This window comes from Rhinolophus sinicus, linkage group LG07, assembly GCF_036562045.2.
Source record: "Rhinolophus sinicus isolate RSC01 linkage group LG07, ASM3656204v1, whole genome shotgun sequence".
NCBI classification, from domain to species: Eukaryota; Metazoa; Chordata; class Mammalia; order Chiroptera; family Rhinolophidae; genus Rhinolophus; species Rhinolophus sinicus.
The window spans coordinates 104,707,722-104,726,891 of NC_133757.1; the positions used below are offsets into that span (position 1 = coordinate 104,707,722).

General features: G+C 43.2%; 1 protein-coding gene across 5 annotated transcripts in view; it reads right to left on the minus strand.

Moving 5' to 3' along the window:
• FHDC1 (FH2 domain containing 1) overlaps positions 1 to 6,991 on the minus strand; it is a 40,754-nt gene extending 33,763 nt beyond the window's left edge. The window contains exons 1-2 of one of the 5 annotated variants that reach the window (XM_019722596.2): positions 6,854 to 6,991; positions 5,173 to 5,287 (exon numbers count right to left, since the gene is read on the minus strand). The gene's annotated coding sequence lies outside the window, so the exon portion shown is untranslated. The other 4 variants (XM_074338435.1, XM_074338433.1, XM_074338434.1 and 1 more) reach the window with 4 other exon arrangements.
• Positions 6,992 to 19,170: the final 12,179 nt, after the last annotated feature.

The following is a 19,170-nucleotide window of genomic DNA, read 5'->3' on the forward strand; positions in this document are numbered from 1 at the left end:
GTGTGTATCAGTGACATTAAGTACATTCATAGTGTTGTGTAGCCATCACTACTGGGTAATTTTTTAGAAAGTAAAACTGAAAATATTTATCCAAGCCATCTTACAGCTCACTAGAGATGCAACTGGCTTTTAAAAGGAGTTTTCATAATTATCATTAGGGGCATAACTAGGTTGTTTTCATAGTTGGCACCCCTAAAGCAAATGACTCATTGTCAATTACAGTTTATAGTTATATTTGAACTCTTCTTTTTTCAAGACGGCACAGGTAATCTTGGCAGTTTACCCTTACATATTTTAAAATACTTCTGTACATGAAATATCTCATGCTAATCCTCCAATTCACTAATCATGTAAAGAAGAGTTGCTAATCCTTCAATTCCAGATATGCTGACTTGTTTATAGATTATCCCTGTTAAGAATGGTGATAGAAGCTGAAAATGTCTCCATCCTAGAAAGCAATAACTCATTCAGTGCTGGGTAAATATATGCACAGATGTGGCATTAAATCTCACAGAGCAAAGGTAAAGAGAGATACTAATAAAGAGTGAGAAAGACGATACACTTGGAGGTTGTGCAACAATGCTATCTTCTAATACCAAAGCTCCAAAGGATGCATGTCTTTTTGAGTATTATGTGTTCCACAGGGGAAGTGCCAGACAAAAGCTTGTGGAAGTAATAAGTAACTTGTGTTAGCTATGCATTGGCATGATTCTAACCACTGCCCGCTCATGAGAAAGAATGTTATTTTAAGAAGTTAAAGGAACAAAAGAAAATTTACAACATTGTTCCTGGTATGTTGTCTGGCTAATTATTTTCCCAGGGTAACATACAAGAATCCTAGGCCCCCAACAGCTTCTAATGAATAAGTTCTCCAGCAATGATTAGCTAAGATGCTAATGCTTTTACTATTGGCATCAATAGAGCTTCAGTAGGGCTTCCTCCTTGGCCAGGGTTTCTGTCAGAGAGATGGTAGGAAAGAGAGTGCAGACAGACATTCTAACCCTTGCCACAGTCTCAGGAGATATTCAAACAGAGGACACACAAAGAACATTTGATTTACTATGGTACTGTCCACAGTAAAGATGCAAACGCACACTCTCCAAGTACGCGAGGAGAACACAGGTGAAGTGGCAGACCTAAAGATACTGTTTCTCACAGCTGGTAATTGCCAGCAAGGACGATGGAATTAGCCTTGGCTCTGTCTAGAAAATGTCAAGTGTCCATTAATCTCCCCCCCAGAGCAGACAGAGAGACAAACTTGTATTTAACATGTCACCTACAGGTTTGGGACCTCAGCAGCAGGGAGGATAGCTGTTCAGGCTGACAAATGCCCAGCTCTGACTCAAATGGGCAGCTGTCACGGTAAGGCTCTGAAGATGAGAATGTGTCTTCAAGTCCCCTGAGTGCTACTCATGACCCATCAAAGGTGTGTCTGCATTGATGGACCCTTTTGGGGAAGCTCTGGCTCAGCTGAGCATCTTTTAACTATGTGAATTTTTATAAGAGGACGCTGTGACCATGTACTTAGCTTTTACCTAATCAGCAAGCAGAAGTCTCAGAATGTAAGTGTTCACGGGGTCTTCAAAGAAACGCTCAGGCCCCTTCTTCAACTCTCCTGCCTAAACAGCTGGCGTAACTTTACGCTTGGTGTCGGAAACGCAGCTGAAACTCGGTTCTCTTGAAAGGAATGGGTGGGAGGGAAGAAAAAGAATACGTGTGCTTCATTTCAGTGTATTTAAGAGAAAAACATATTCCTGAAAGTCAGTTCAGAGCTCAGAGCTTCCTTGAAAGAGGGTTAGTGGGGACTTGTTCCTCAGCTGGTCACTCACTCCCTAGGTTAACAGTCATCACAGACAAACGCTAGGAAAACCGACACCAGAAAACCCTTCCCCTTTGCTGACACTTGTCATAGATGAGGTGGGGGCAGGAAAGGCTGGCCCACATCTTTCTGCTGACAAAAGGGGGCAGAGCACGCCAGATTTGGAGAGAAGAGGCAGAGGAACTTACAGCCCTATTTTATTTAAGAAGAAAAGGTGGAGAGAGTACAGGCAATTCTAAAATATGGAATTTTTGCTCTCCACTAACTCACTGTTAGTAAAGGCTGTTTCCCTCACCCTAATCTTTCAAAACCTTTCTTGATTATTAAACACTGAATGTCAACTACACAGTCGAACCAGAGCTGGCAACACCCAACTCTTCACCTTGGCAGTCTAACCAGCAGTGAAAGAACCCAAGACTGTTTCCAGTCAGCGTGTTTAATCTACAGCACAACATAAACACTTCACAGATGCCTCGGAACCCAACACCCTGCGAGGAGAGAAAGAACGCCTGTTTTTGAATGTGCATTGTCAGTTTCTATCAATGTCCTAAAACCAAGGGGGGAAAAAAGCAAATGAGCGCCAAGGGATACTCTAGAGAGAAGGAAGGAAGCGCTAGCTACTCATTCCAGGCGCACAACTGTGGGTCAGTCGAGGGGGTCACAGACGGCCGAACCCTAGGGGCCGTTTCTGTGCAAACAGGTTTGAGACCAGGTTCTGAAGAAATAAGGGGCGGAGGAGACTGGGGGAACGATTTCTTTCAAAAAGTCAGGACACATGGTAGTTGTCCAGGTCTTTGCATCGGCGAGCGGTCCACCGCGTCCTTCTGCCCCCAACACCGACTATCCCTTCCCGGCCCCGTCACTCACCAAACCGCGAACGGCTCCGCCGCACAAAAGGCTCGGAGGGCGCCGAAGCCCCTGGCCGGCGGCGGCCACACAGCGGCGTCCCTGTACAGCGTGCGGCGACAGCCGGAGGGACGCAAGTGGGAGGGCCCCGCGGGCAGCACGCGAACCCCCAGCGATGTCCTTATCTGGACTGCGGCGGCGAGCGGGTGCGCGGTGGAGATAGACGCCCACACGCGCCGCGCAGGCTCTGCGGCGCTTGCAGCGGCGGAGCGAGGGCGCGCCGGAGAGAGGCCGCTGCCGGCCGTGCGGGGACGAGCCGGGCCGACGGCCTGGAAGGGCCGGACCTTCTGCCTCCTGGGAGCGTACGCCCGATCTCGGGGAGAAGCGAGTGGAGCAGCCGCCGCACTACCTCGCCCCTCCCGGCGGCTCTACCGTACGCGGGTCCGGGTGGGCCAGGGGGTCACCGGACCCCGCCTCCTCGCCCCGACACCTCCGGCTTTAGCGCCCTCTGGCCCCTGCCATCCTCTCCCCGTGTCCGCCCCCTCCACAGAGGCAGCCGCACAAAGCTCCCAGGAGCGGGAGGAGGGAGCTAACTAGGAAAGGTGTCTCTGTACTTGAAGCGAGAGGGGGGTGGGGTCTCCTGGTTCGTGGACGAGGGCTCCGTCCCTTCCTCGCACCTTGGCGGCGACACTTCCCCACGTCCGGGGTCTGGGTCCGGAGCGCGGGGCGAGAAAGCCCCACGGCCGCACTGCGGATGAACCAAAGGCAGCAGGGAAGAGCCGGCGAGAAAAGCAGCGAGGGGAGACTCCTGGTGTTTGATCCAAGGATTAAACGGAGAACCTACTGTCTGTCCCCAGACAGGGGGCACCGCAGCGGCGGGGGCTGACTGGCCAGCCCACTCGCTTCCTCCCCAGACTTCCACAAATGCTGGGCGCAACTTCTAATCTGAACTTCGCACGGACAGAGTGCAAGATCGAGAGACGCCTGTCCTCAGTCTGCAATACTCGGACGCGGTCCTTGCCAACCCCGCACCACCCACTGACAAGAGGGGAAAGCCGTGGGTCCCGCAGGCCGGGGACCTGGCCCGGCGCCCCCAACTGCGCGCTTTTGGACGGGCGGGAATCAAGTGGGGGCTCACTTTATCCTAAAGTCTTAACAGCTAAAGCTAAATCAGCCGACCCAGGTCCAACCCAGAGGCATCCTGCGACCTAGCTCGTTCTCCGGACGCGGGTCCAGATCCGCGCGTCTTCGTCTCAAGGGACCGATCGCTGTCCTCTGCGGCCCAGGGAGTACAGCCTCCAAAGTCACCCGGTTGGGTGTGGAGGTTGCTCAAACCTCCTCAGCCTTCCCAGTGAGACTCGAAAGCAGCCGAGACTCGGCGCCCCAGCCCCGGGTCCTGGCTGATTTCCACCCCTGGCCCTCCCGAGCCGGGGAGTCGCCGGCTCCGGGTGCCCCCGGGCAGCGATCGTGTCTGCTTCGGCCGCGCGACTCACACTCACCCGCGGCCCCTGCTCCCTGCGTTCGCTCCCAGCGCCGTCGCCTGTTCCCAGGTCACTGCAGCCCCGGCAGCCCCGAACCGCGAGGGGGCAGGGCGGCGCGGGGCGGGGCGCAGCCGCTGCCTCAGGTAACAATGCTAAGAGGCTGATCCCAGCTCCCGCCGCAAGGCCAGCACGCCCCTTTCTGCTCGGCCCCTTCCTCCCTCCTACAGCTCCCCGGCTCGCTCTGCGGCCCTCACCTACACCTGCCCGGGGCCGCGGCGGGGGTTGTAGGTTTGGGGGCCGCCACCCGACACGCTGCTCCGAGCATCCAAAGGCTGGTGCGGGACCAGACGGTTGGCCACCGAGGGAAATTGGGGCGGTGGGGACAGAGATGTACGGACTGTGCACAAGAGCCAGGTGTCCTCGTGGAAGCAGAAAAGGGGAGGTGCCAAGCTGGCTTTTGAACCGGCAAGAGCCTTCCACAAAGGAGCCTCTGCGGCAGCCTCCCCTGCTGACACGCGCGCTCCCTCCTGCACGCACACCCTCCGCGCACACACCCAAACGCGTGCCAGCTCCCCCTCTGCCCCACACTTGTTCCTCCCCGGAGCACTTAGGCAGGACTTGGGTGAACTGTCCCGGCCCGCGCAGCCGAATCCTAGCCGGGCAGGAGCTTCACAAAGGTCAGCTCCTCTTCGGGGACTGCCAACATGTAAGTTTACTTTTTTTTTTTTAATCCTCAATGGTGATGGTAACAGGAAGCTTTTAGCTACAGTTAAGCGGCGGGAGGGGGGGGGAGGGGAGGGGAGTTCACTCCAGGCCTGATCGCATGAACAGACGCTGTCTGGGAAGGGATCCTCACAGGAGGTAACAAGGAAGAGTTTAATCACATCTTTTTTTTCCAAAGTGACTTGTGACGCCAGGCAGTGAGAAAGGAGTAGTCTAAGAAAACCTATCCCGGGCGAACTGGCTAATCGGAAATCAGCTGCAGGGGTGGGGAGGCGCCCTCCTCAACGATGAAGTCATCGCTACCTTTGACCCTGTGAGCCAGATCCCAGACCAGTGCTTTTCCAGCCTTGGTGCTTGATGACTTCGGCCTCTCCACCTTGGTCCTCAGACCTTGAACGCCCAGGACAGAATTCTTGACCTCCATGTGGATAGAAAAAGAGAAGCTATTAGAGTAAAAACCAAAACAAACAGAAACCAAAAACCAAAATCTGCCCCAGCCAATAGCCCATTTCTTAGCATTTGACCAGGCTTACACTACCCATGAAGAAACATAGACCCATGTAAGACCACAGAAAATGTCCAGGAGTGGGAAGTGTAATAAAAGATAAAGACAGCCCGATGCTCAGGGAGTTAATGCAGGAAATTTGACTATACAGGCAAAAGTTAAATGACAGAATATCAAAAGTGAGGAGCAGAATGGCATCTCTCCTATGTCACCCCCCTTAGATGAGTCTACACCCACTACTCGCTTCCTACTCCTCAAGCCCCCTCCTACTTAGGCTCCCCGCACCGCTCACCCCCTCCTCCCCCACTGTACTGTGAGCTCTAAAATCAGTCACTTTTTTGAGAGGTCAAGTCCAGTGACCCGTTCTCAGCCCCCCTTCCCTTTGATCTCCCTGCAGCATCCTGGCCTACAGGCCTCCCCTCTGCCTCCCTGGCCTCCTCTGCTGACCCATCTTGTCCTTTGAGGACAGTAACTGGATTCTTCCAACCCTTTCTCTCCAATTATCCCGAGTACTGCCTTCTGACTTCAATCTGGATGACTCCCGATTTTGTAGGGCCTGAAGCCTGTGTAAGTAACTCTTGAGGGAGCTAGTTAAACAATAGAAACGGAAAAACCTGGTACTAGATCTGTGTCTGGGCAAAGTGAGGGGCATGAAAACTTGAGCTCCAAGGCAAATCCACTTCTGATTTCACCTCTGTGTCAGGGACTCTTGAACCCTTACCGTCCCTGTAATATCTCAAGTCCAATTTCAATGTCCAAAGTCCACTTATCTTTCTCTCAAAACTAGAACTCTTCCCGCCCTCATCCCTTAAGACTTGATTTTTTAAACCTGAAACCCCAGCTTTCCTCTGGTGCTTTTTCTCTTTTAAGTTCCTTATATCCAAGTATTTGCCAAATGTGTTGCTTTTCCCCAAGTAGTCTCTCTTATATCTGTACTCTATATTCATTGTCACCACACGAGCCCCAATTAGAGGAAGGGGAAACTGATATTTATTTGCTGTTGGCCAAATGTCAGGCATCACACTTGGTTCTCTGAGAAATTAAACTGGACTCCTATGTCCACTCGCTCCGCGTGCCTTCTCTATCCTCTCTTCTCCCTGACTCTGCGTCAGGTCAGTGCTTTTAAAAGTCTGATTTCATCATATTACCTACCTGTTCAATCCATTCTATAGGTTCACGTATATACCTACAGGCATTCTTCAGTCTGACACTCTTGCGGCATCCTACCTCTAACTCCCCCAGTTTGAAGCATCCCATTTCACCCGACCAGCATGTGTGCTGCTCCAGAATGTGTCATGATTATTTTGACTCTTATTTTCTATGTTGTGACTCTTAGGTGGCCAAAAAAGTACACGAAGAGAGCAGAGCACAACTGTCAAATAGAGCTAAGGTTTCGATGGATTGATCTAAGGCTGCAAATCTAGAGAACAATTTATTCAGCTATTAATATGCTGACTGTTAACCACACCCTCATCTCACCTGAGTTTGTGCTTGGGCGTTAAGATCTGCTGTTCATCTGTTTCCCACAAATGTGCCAGTCACTCTGAGGAAGGCTGGAAAGACTCCTGAGGCCAACTATGCCCAGTCAGCCCAGCCCCTGGAAGTGGTGGCCTGGAGGTGGCTGCTGCTGCTGCTGCAGGGGCTCTGGAGCAGTGGGCAGTGTGGCCCGCTTGCACTTTTCCAAGCCAGCCAAACCTCTTGGGGAATGTGTTAGTAGCTTAGTGTGGCCCAGGCAACGGGCCTCACAGGTGCCAGCTCCAAGCCCTACCGAAGAATTCTATTTGCAGCTTGCGCTTCCCTTTGCCAGGCCAGATTGCTCCATTTCCTTTGCCCAATTCATTTTCTTTCTTCTAGCTTCACCTCCTTAGCCCTGAGCAGCTTTTTGTTTCTCCTACATCAAGTATTTTGTATTCAAATCTGTCATTAGGAGCCACTAAACAAAGCCTCAAACAAAAAAATGAATCAAATTTTAGGATCCATTCCCAAGAATTACAGGCTTACAGTTTTAAAATAGGTTTATTTGCTTAAGGAATAAATCTAATTCATGAGCTGACTTCATTGGCCCTCTAGAGAACCACAGTGGACTCACTTCAGCGTGAGGCATCAAACTGATTTTTAAATACCGCCCCCTCTCATACAGACTGAGATTTACTTAATCTTTATTCTTCTTAAAACATATCTGATGAGATCGGTTGTTCAGTATTTAGATTACAGGCTGTGTCTTGGCTCTTACAACTGGAAACTGCAAAAGAAACAAACTCTACCAACACTACTGAAACAGACTTGCAAAGACTCACCAACCCTTCTAGTAACAGTCGTTTCTAAGAGGAATTCCTAGACCCTGTTTCCCTCAAAGGGTAGAAAGTATAAAATAAATAAAATCAGCAGAATCATTACTGTCACTATAAATGCAAATTTGCATCAAATAACTTATGGGCAAACTGCAGACATGGTATTATAATTTTCCAAACAACTTAGAACTGACAAAATGTTTTATTTCTGTAGGCTAAGAAATTGAAATAGCAAATTGGCTTTAAATGTAGTACGCAATGACTAAGCTCTGATCATTAAGAGGGAGAAACTTTTTTTCTAGATGCTAAGTAGTGATTTTTGCAAGTTTTACATAGAAAATGCTTTCACATGTGACGCCACGGCAGCATCAACAGCATTTCCTTTACCAGAAGTAAATACAGGTATTTTGTCAGTAACGGTGCCTGATTTGTTTGAGGATAGGAGGGATGACAGACAACCCTTACCCAACATACAGGAATAAGGTAAGTGGACACCCAGGGACCCTTGTTCCCACCTGTCTATGTTTCTGTAGAGCAAACTGCCCATTTTCTCCCTTTTAAGGGCTGTGGTGTGTGTGTGTGTGTGTGTGTGTGTGTGTGTGTGTGTGTGTTGGAGGAAGGGATAGAAGTGGAAACTAAGGAAAGAGAAATACAGTTGACCTCTGAACAAGGCATGGGTTAGGGGCGCTGACCCCAACAGTTGAAAACCACATACAAATTCTGACTCCCCCAAAACTTAACTACTAATAGCCTACTGTTGAGTGGAAGCCCTACCAATAACATAAACAGTAAGTTAACACATTATTTTGTATGTTATATGTATTATATACTGATTATAAAAATCATAAGGAAAATATATTTACAATACTTACTGAAAAAAAATCTGAATATAAGTGAAATGGCGCAGTTCAAACCCACTTTGTATATATCACTGAGTTTTTACCAAGAAAACCTTTAGCTAGGCCTTTTTTGAGTTTATAATTGATATAGTGCTTGGAAAATTGGTTGGTGTTGATTATAAATATAGGGTCTGGTTACTACTCACATTTTGAGGAGAAAAATAGCTTTAAAATGTAACATGAAAGCGTTATCATTTCTTTCCACTGCGCACCATCAAAAATAAGTGTTGAGTCTCAATAAAAGGAATTAAGTTAAGGAGTGTGTCAGGTGACAGTTTCTTTTGCTACTGGTTTTAACTGTTTCCAAATTGTTTACCCTTCTAAGAAGTTAGAAGAGCAAACAGTAATTTGAAATCATAACACACACAGTATAGGCAGTCTCCAAACAGAAACCCATACCAACAATATTGGTTTGTGGTGGTGGTGGTGGGGGTGTGTGTGGGGGTGTGTGTGTGTGTATGTGTGTGTGTGCGCACACACACACACACACACACGCGCGCGCGCCTCCCTGGGGAAATACTATGTGCACATTCCGTGCAAGACTTTGTGGCACACATAAAGGTGTGTGAAAGGACATGTGGGTCACTTAGCAATTTGTAAAGCCCTTTTTACTCCCCTCGGAGATGAAATTTGTACTTCGTTTGGTGGACCAGATATGAGAGCAAATAAGAAAACGAGCCCACAACAATTAGCATCTTAATATTTCTCAAGCCAAATTTATGGGAATAATTACAATGGACCATTTTTGGAGAAAGTAAAGACGGTAAGCCTTTTGATGGAAAGACCAGTTTTCAAATTTTGACCGGCCTTGGCCATAAAGAGGCTCCCAATTAGCTCACAGCTCCATCCCTCTGTGGGCTTGTCCAGGCTAAAGCAGAAAGGGGGGTGGGCGCACTGGGGTTAAACCCAGGACTTCTCTTTTCATTTTCACTCCTAATTTGCCGGCCCCTCCTGAAAGAAGAGGCTCCTGTATTTTATCAATTCAGAGAGGTGGTATGAAACATTCAGCCATTTGTAGTTTAAAATGGATGAAAAACTTTCCCCTCACATTTCTAAGTTCCTTTTACTTAGTGTTTTTGTGCATATGGTCAGCTTTTTGTGTTGAATTGTATGTCAGGTCATAAAAGAGAGTAAAATTTATCTGTAAAAAGTATTTTTCTACTGGTGACTTCTCAGGACTAGGCTGGAGAAAAGAGAAAATCACTTTAAATTTTTCCTGCAATGTTGCTGGTTTTCTAAGTAAAACGCTGGGCTCCCTCCCCACAGCACACCTTTGTTGAAGGCACAGGTAAACACATTTCTGAATTTCTGAGTTTTAAATTGTTTTGGTGCTTCCTCTGAGGTGGTTGACGTGCAGTGACACTCAGAGTGTCTGTTTTACACAAGGAGGGAGGGAGTGCAAGGTAAACACACAATTAAACACAGGACTTTAATTTACACTGTATAATGGAATTATTTTTATGCTGGAAATGGCTTCACCAAATCCCTTCCCCCTCCAAAGATATATATATATATATATATATATATATATATATATATATATATGAGATATATATATAAAATACATATATATATATTTATATGAGAGAGAGAGAGAGAGAGGGAGAGAAAGAGAGGTAATTTCTCTTCCTAGAGAAATTGAGCACCCTCTCATTATGGATTCTTATTTAACCCAAGCTTGGGGTCACAAAGTCACATCACATTTGTAATTTAAGAGTATAAATAAGGGAGAGCAGAGAAAATGCTAGATGTTCACACATCTTCATCCTCCCTTTCCACACCCCCCGTTATCAAATACTTGGACATATTTGTTAGCCGTGCATCTTTTCCTTCACAAGCCCTCTTTACACTTCATCTCAGTAAGGAGGCTCATTTCCAAGGGCGCTTTCTTGCCTGCTGGGCATAATCGGGTTAAACCTTGTCTACTTGAAGGAGGGCAGAGGAAGGAATTCTACCACAGTAGCTCCACTGTACAAGAGCCTCATAAAAAGGGGGGCCCTTTGTGATCCCCGTGCTCATGGTACAGAGTCTACAGAAGTCACTGGATAGTTTAAAGACCTTTGTCCCGTGTATCAGGCTGGCTAGAGGCCTCATAAAGAAATCAGAGGGGCTAATTCACAAGGCTGGAGCAGGACCAGGGGCATGAGGAGACGGGGGAGCCATGGAGTTATGACTCACCCCCACATTTTTATTAACACCTAGATGTTTAAGTCACATGCTATTCTACTTTAGCCACATTTCTTGAGATAACCAACAAAGACATTTTTTTTGTATGTGTGTGTCTTTCCTGTCAAAAGAAGCTGATTTCTTCTTCATCAGACTACAAGACTAGAAACTGCAATAAAGGACTTGACCAGAATTGTTTTCAAATTCCAGAAGGCCCTATTTGCAGGTCCTAAGGTTTCCCTGGGTGACCTTAAAACACTCATGCACCCCCGTCCTTGCATGCCTAGTTATAAGCCACCCATTCAAGTAGCTAGGTAATTAGTCATTAATTTGTTTTTCTTCTCAAAAATGGGAGCACTCAGGTGACCTCCAGGTGGAAACTAAGGTCATGTATTAAACTACTAAATCTTCTAACAATTCTCCCCTGGTGACCTACAACCTATAGACAACTTCTGCCTGTTTGTCCAAAATACACTCTAGTGCTACTAGGTAAAAAGGATTCAAGCATTCTGTTGGACTGCTGGCAAGGAAAATAGAAAAAGTTAAGATTCAAAGCCTACAAAAAATAATATTGTACGGTACTTAAGATTTGGTTTATGTTTGACAACACGAATAGGCCCATTCCCACAGACAAGCTGCCACCGTAGGAGAGTAAAATGTAGCCTTCTGCATCACACACACGCAGGCATGAGACATTCCACTTTGCAGCCTAAGGCTGGCTGCTTCCACACTCAACCGCTAAGAGCATGTTACATATACTGGTCCCTCTCCTCCCCTCAACCATTTATCCCCAGTGTTTGCATAGACTTTCCCCCCATTAAACCAAAAAGGTCGAGGGCAGGGCTGTCTTCATTCACCTTCGTATCTCAGTAAGATCTATTCCCAGGGCTCTGACAATGGTTGGTTACTCACTGTGTCTGCCCACTAAACTTGGTCCTCATCACCAGCGAATGACAGCAGTGGCCTCTAGTCCTTCAGCACTAGAAGCTCCAGTAACGATAATCGTCATTACTGACGTAACTGAAAGCCTCTGTGCAAGGTACAGGGAGGGCTACAGAAATGTTCAAAACAGTTTCGTTCTCAAGAGGCTTCTGTGATCCAGAAGGAAATCCACCAGACGAGATTCAAGCTGCTTGAAGCAGACTCAGAGCACGTGAAACGAACAGCCAGGTAACATAACATTTTACGGTGAACTGACGACATGTAGGCATGCACGGGCCGGTCAAGTGAGAGATTTCAGGAGACGTGCTGATGCTCGACCCAAAGTAATGGAGCCCCGTGCTGGACTGAAAAACACCTCCAGCTTTGACAATGTTTGGGGCAAAGAATGACTGGGATTGCGTCCTCTCTTCTGAAATTCGATACCGAGGATTGAGAATCGAAGCTTGTAGCGTGGATCCTCTACTTCTCTGAGGGCTACAGCAAAAGGATGGGGACGCCTGTCACAGACTACGCATGCCCTTGGTCAGAGTCTGGCTCTGTCACTGCTTGGGTAAAACGCTTACAGGCTAAGAGGACAAGATGCCACAGAGGCTCGTACAGAAAAGAGATACTACAATAATGAAAAGCCAGCACACTACAAATTAAATGTATCATGAATGAAGGATTTCTTAATGGGGCGGTCTCAGTTCACCATTCCTGAACAGTAATTCACATAAAAATGAGCTAAAAGGACTACACAGGCCGAGTTCTTCCTAGAATAAGTCAAGGTCAGTGTTGGGGTCGCTGGCAGGGAAGTCTGGAGTGGATTGGACTGAAGCTACTTGTGTTTTGGGGGAAAAAAGACTTTTCATTGCTCTAGTCATGAGCACAAATAGTGACTCCAAAAGCTTGAAAACCGGAAGACAGCACAATGGTTTCTTATGTCACTGCATTTTTTTTTTTGTTAAAGAGGCAAGTTTGGACCACAGTCTGCTATGAAGCATGAAGCTTTAATACTTCACTTTCCCTTTCCTTGTGAGTTTAGGAAAGGTCTCCTTTTTTTTCTTTTTCTTTTTTTAAAAAATATATCATTAGACGTATAGCTGCTCATTTGAAATTTCTAACTAATTTCTCTTATTTTATGGCTGGTTTAATTGGAGAAAAATGCTAACTAAACTTCAGAGAAAATATCGTGAGCCTTTTTAGAGAAATAAAGTTTAGAGAACATAAAAGACAGATTATTTTTTAAAAAACCATACCACAGGAAATCTAAATGATGAATTAAAGGTCTGGTATTCTCCATTAAGCAACCATCAACTTAAAACAGACTGATATAAACATAACTTGATATATATGAAGCACATGGTAACCACAAACCAAAAATCTATAAGAAATATACAAGAAATATTAAGAAAGAAATCCAAATACAGCACTCCAGGAAGTCATCAATATACAAGAAAGCCAGAGAAATAAGGAATAGAGAAGAACTACAAAAACAATCAGAAAACAATGAATAAAATGGCAATAACTACATACCTATCAATAATTGCTTTATATGTAAATGGATTAAATGCTCCAATTAAAAAACAAATGGATAAAGAAGATGTGGTACATATATACAATGGAATATTACTCGGCCATACCATTTGCGACAACATGGATGAACCTAGAGGGTATTGTGCTAAGTGAAATGTCAGACAGAGAAATACCATATGATCTCTATTATATGTGGAACGTAAAGAACAAAATAAACAAACAAAACAGAAACAAACTCAGATACAGAGAACAAACTGATGGTTGCCAGATGGGAGGGGGTTTGGGGGGCTGAATGAAAAGGTGAAGGGATTAAGAAGGACAAATTGGTAGTAAAATAGTCCATGGGGATGTAAAACTACACCTTAGGAACTATAGTTAATAATATTACAATTACAATGGTGTCAGATGGGTATAAGACCTACCAAGGTGACCACTTCATATGCTGTACACCTGAAACTAATATAATATTGAATGTCAACTGTAATTAAATAAATAAAAAAAAGGTCTGTCCTTCTCCGGTGGCCAACACCAGTCCAAGAAGAAATTGTTAGACCCACTTCAGGGACCATCTGAAACTCTTGAGGGTGTAGTGGAATCAGGTGATGAAAATCAACACCGGTAAGCTGACCAGTCATTCAGTAAATACTCATGACCGTTTAAACCTAGATTTTTTTTTTTTTCAAGTCACTTGATAGTACCAGTGATTATATAGTAACCATTGCCATGGTAAAAACTCAATTCTCAAAACATCATCTGGGCTTTTCGCTGCTTTTATTATTGATGCAAACTAGTTAGAAAATGTTAATCTACTGGATTTTCCTTGTTCTGACCTAAGGTAGGGGTGAAGGAACAGGAAACAGAATTCGAGAGCAATGTAAATAAACATCCATTCTTTCTTTGGGGGGAGTTCTTTAAAGATTTAAGCTAATAACTGACCAAGTTAAGAAGTGTGAATTAAGGACGATTCGGCCAGCTCATAAAATATCTTTTTAGATTGAGAATAAATTGTTAACAATTACCAATGTATGCACATATTTTATTGTAAGCAGTGTAAGTTATAAATGAAGCCATGAACAGCTATGTTTTAAGAAATCTAGAATTGTACAGTAGTGTATGCTTATTTCTAAGAACAATTGAGACAGAAGAAACTGTTTGTAGTAAAGCTAAAATGTAGTTAGTGTTTTACTTTTGAGCTTAAGCTCCCTTAGTTTCAAATAGCTGTTTAGACAGTTGAGGGGAAAAGGAGAGGGAAAAAAATCTAGTTAGTGATGCAGGCAGTTCCTACATGACTTCTGGCTTCTAACTAGTCTCATTATCTTAAGCTATTGCTGCTATTTCAGTTGCCGTTTCCATAACCTTTACTGGAAAACAGAAAACTGTTCAACTTTATTTTTCCTGAATTTTATTGTTCCTGAATTTCTGTTTCCAAGTACAAACCAATGCCTTTCACATATTACATAGAGGAGGGATTCCGATATCTGCAGGAGTGTGTCAGTCATAAGCTGTACCCAAAAAAGCTTGATTGCCACTCTGGTGCAAGAGGGAAAACTTAGCAGGAAACTACCTGTATTTCTGGATCAAATATCCTAGGTTTTTTTTTTGTTGTTGTTTTTAATTATTATGAAAACTTTCAAAGAAGGAAAAGTTAAGACTAGTACAATGAAATCCCACACAACTACCCTATTTCAACAATTGCTAACATATTGCCATATTTAAGACATTTTCCTCTCCTTCCTTTTCCTCTCCGCCAGCTTTCTCTCCATATATGTATGTATGTATGTATTGTTGAACTATTTAAAAGTAAGTTGCAGACAATATGTCACTTCACCTGTAAGTTTTTCATAAAATCTTCCTAATACGATAATAGAATTAGACATCATTTGGGGGAGGATAAAAATAAATTCACATGTATAATTTGAGTACTTGATTCATTATTCTGAAAACTGAAGTTTTAAAACTTCTCAGGAAGGCCAACCAGATTAGTTAGCTTCTCTCTCCCTCTCCCATACTTCCACCCATTTGAAAAAGAAAAAAAAGTTTTTTACAGCGAGACTGCTTTTTCTTTAGAACTTCAATAGCCAGACTCCACGATGTGGTGCAAACTAATATGGTTTACATTTTTCTTCCTTCTGTACCCCCATGCCAGCAAGGTGTACATTTCACTCTTAAGATATTTATGCAAACACATACACCTGTACCAAAAGCAAGATAGGAAAGTCTAAGTCATGCAAAGTTACTTTTATCTAAGATCAACAAAAAAGTATCTTGTTCCTCTTTCTTCTTTCTTATGAATCAACAATTCATGATAAAACATCGTTGCAGAAAGGTCACAATATTATTACAGAATTGTACACTTGAAATCTATGCAACTTTACTAACAATTGTTGCCCCAATAAACTTTAAAGAAAAACAAAGCAAAAAAACAAAATAAAACAAAAAGTCACAATCTATAACAGAGGATCCTTATGGCCAAGCATAGCGTAGGCCCAAACAAAACAAACCATGGTTTTGATTTTTCTGGAAATTTCACTTGTAAAAATGTTATTGAAATTCCCAGAAAGGATAGTATATTAATCAATTAACTGCACAGAAATAGAGTTACAGTTCTCAGAATGGGTCTAATTTCCCTTCCTCATATGGATGGTCTCCTCTTTCCATATCAGAGTTACCACCAGAATAACAAATAATTCTCGTTTAATTTACATAACTAAGAGTCAACCTTTATTCCACAAAAACAAAGCTGAACTTCATAGTTTCCTGTACATTAGGAGGACCACTTAGTAATTTATTATAAAGACCCATTTGTGCCAGGAAACCTGTTGAGCAGGAAACCTTCAAGTGTAAACATAGAACAGAATTTAATGAAAGTCCTCAAAAGAGGAAAGTTGTTTGCATTGCCATTCTATTTTAATAGGTCTTGCTATATTGTAAAAATAGTCAAGGACCTGTGGCCCTTGGAAAAGCTTTGAACTAATGCAAAATATAACTGGCCTTTTGATCAGGAAATAGCCTATTCACAACTGGATAGTCTTCATCAATATAAAAATCTATAATCTTATAGGGGGAATCAGGTTTTTTAAAATATCTAAATATGATTAGAATTTAGTAATGAAAGCTCTCAGATGGTCTCAACTCTCCCAGACAACCCAAAAGGTTCAAGAAAACAGCTACTGGCAAAAGAAATTTAGGAATATTATTACAAAATAGGTCATTCTTAGTTACTTCACAAAAATTAGTACAAACTATATACAAATGCTGCACTGTACTAGCAATTTAAGTAAATTAATTTTTCACACCTATAGTCATATCCAGTGAAGGATAACAGAGCATGGGCACATTATGAGGTAGAAACATTCTTCTTCAAATTAACAGTCCCATGATTAAAAGACACTTATCTTTAGCTTTTCAATATACGTAATTTCACTTTATGTAGCACTTTTCAGGTTCACATTATTTCTTTTTCAGAATACCTTAAGATCAGCAGATTGAAAAGATGACCGTCAGACACACTTTGAAATGTACCTAGTATGAATCCATTTGGGGGTGAATGGATTATTTTTTTCGAACTAAGACATTGAATACACATGTATTTAACTTTAGAAGACACAACACTTTTGACCCATTGTTTTACTTATGCAGTTGAAATGGCAGGATTTAAAGGGGGAATTCATATATTTAGGGGCCTTCCTGTCTTCATCTGTAAAAAAAAGGGTGTTAAATAGATAATCTCTATGGAACCTTCTATTTCACACTCTATGGGATAAGCTTCAGTAACATTATCAGTGCTTTGAGTATGGAAAAGATGCTTCTTAAAGTCTAGCTTTCAGCTAACTTGCCTCTGCAGGCTGTGGTCCTTCCTGGGCCCTAAGATTTGGAAGCTTTGGGATTGTTAATTAAGCAAGGGGACTATTAGATTGAGGTGCTTTCAATGCCTTAGTAGCCTTGTAAGCCTGAAATGCCTCAAGATTAAGAAATCAAAATAACCAATCACAAATCGCCAACGTAGCCTTTCCCTAACCACTTAAGCTACAGCCAATCAAATAACTTCCTTGCTTTGCTCCCACCTCTTCTTTATAAAAGTATTTCCCCTTGCTCCTCTTGGTGGAGGGCTCCTAACCATTTCCGGTTTGGCACTGCCTGATTTGAATCAATTTTTGCTCGAATAAATTCTTAAAATTTTGTAACAGGCCTCAGTTTATTTTTAACAGGATGAAGAGTTCAATTTCACAGGCATGCTCTTCAGTGCATTTTTTTTCTTGAATAATTTCTATTTTAATAAAAGTCAACCATCTCTCTGCCCCATACTCCGTAACTCCCCCGAATCCTGACTGTTCACCGTTCCTTTCCTGACAGCTTTTCCCTCTCCACTTAAACCATTCATAAAGTGATGTTCTGATGGTTATATGCTTTATGTCCTTTTATGCATATTGGCTTTAAAAACATGCTAAACAGTCGTGTGTATGCTCTTGGAGGCATAACTTGATGAAATCTTTCTTGAAAGCCAATTGGCAATACATAACAAAGTCTTAAAATACGTAACACTTTGAGAGCTCATTTTCACTTCTAAGAATCTAATCTAAGGGAATAAATAGGTAAGAGTATAAAAATGAATGCATGCGTGTTAAAGGATATTCAAACTACAGTTTATAATGTAAATAATTGGTAACTAAAATAGGTAACTTCACAGGAGTTAGGTGGTCCCATGCAGTACTTATTGATGTGGGAAGTTATTTTGAAATTAACTTCTAATTTTTTGCTACAATGAATATGAATTACTTTCTTAACAAAGTAAATACGAGGTATAATCAAACAACATGGTGAATGTTTAATTAAAAAAAAATTATTACAGTAAAAGACACATTGCCATTTATCCCCCTCAAAATACCACCCCCCTTCGAATACACTTATCCCATTGTTCTTGCCACTTTCTGAAGCAGTTCTGGAAGTCCTCTTTCGTGAGTGTCTTTAGTTGCACTGTTGTGGCTGCCTCCGTGTCCCGAATCATTTTGACTTTGGGGAAGAGTCAGAAGTCACACAGTGCCAGATCCGGTGAATGAGGACACACCCTAATGTTTTTGACAGAAATTGTTGTACCAGAAGTAATGTGTGACACAGAGCGTGGTCATGATGGAGGATGATTTACGGCACTCTTTAAAACCTTCTTTCAACCGACTGACTGCACTGCACAAGTTGAAACTTGTCACACACTGTTACTAACTTTCAATGCGCCACTTCCCTATTGAAGATCCCTGCCTTTCCGTTGGATGGCACTGGGCAGCAGCATTCACTGTATTTTTTATCTCAATGTCACACATCACTTCTGGTATGGCAATTTCTGTCAAATAAAAACATTATAGTGTGTCCTCATCCACCTTATTCACCAGATCTGGGACCGTGTGACTTCTGGCTCTTCCCCAAAGTCAAAATGATTCGGGACATCGAGGCAGCCATGACAGCACAAGTAAAGATACTCACAAAAGAGGACTTCCAGAACTGCTTCAGAAAATGGCAAAAACAATGGCATAAATGTGTTCGAAGCAAGGGGGAGTATTTTGAGGGGGATTATTGGCAATGTGTCTTTTACTGTAATAATTTTTTTTAAAAAATTTAAACATTCACCACATTTTTTGAGCACACCTTGTATACTACTGGCTAATAAGTTAATTTACTTACTTCTTTTGCACATGGACCCATGACTCAGAATCACTAATATTTTTAGTTTATTCTGAAAAAAACTCATCAATCCATGAAACTACTTGATTCCTCAGCTACTACAATTGTTACTCAAATGTGGTAAGAGTGGACATGTTCTCCCAAAAGAGATGCCAATTGAAGGAAAATAATAACTTACTGAAATAAAATAAGTGACAGAAGCATCATTTTTTGTTATTGTTTTTAAAGTTCAGAAAAGACAAATCCTATGTCTCAGAATTTCCGAGTCATTGCTTATTTTAAATTATGAATAGCCAGAGAAGCAAGGCAC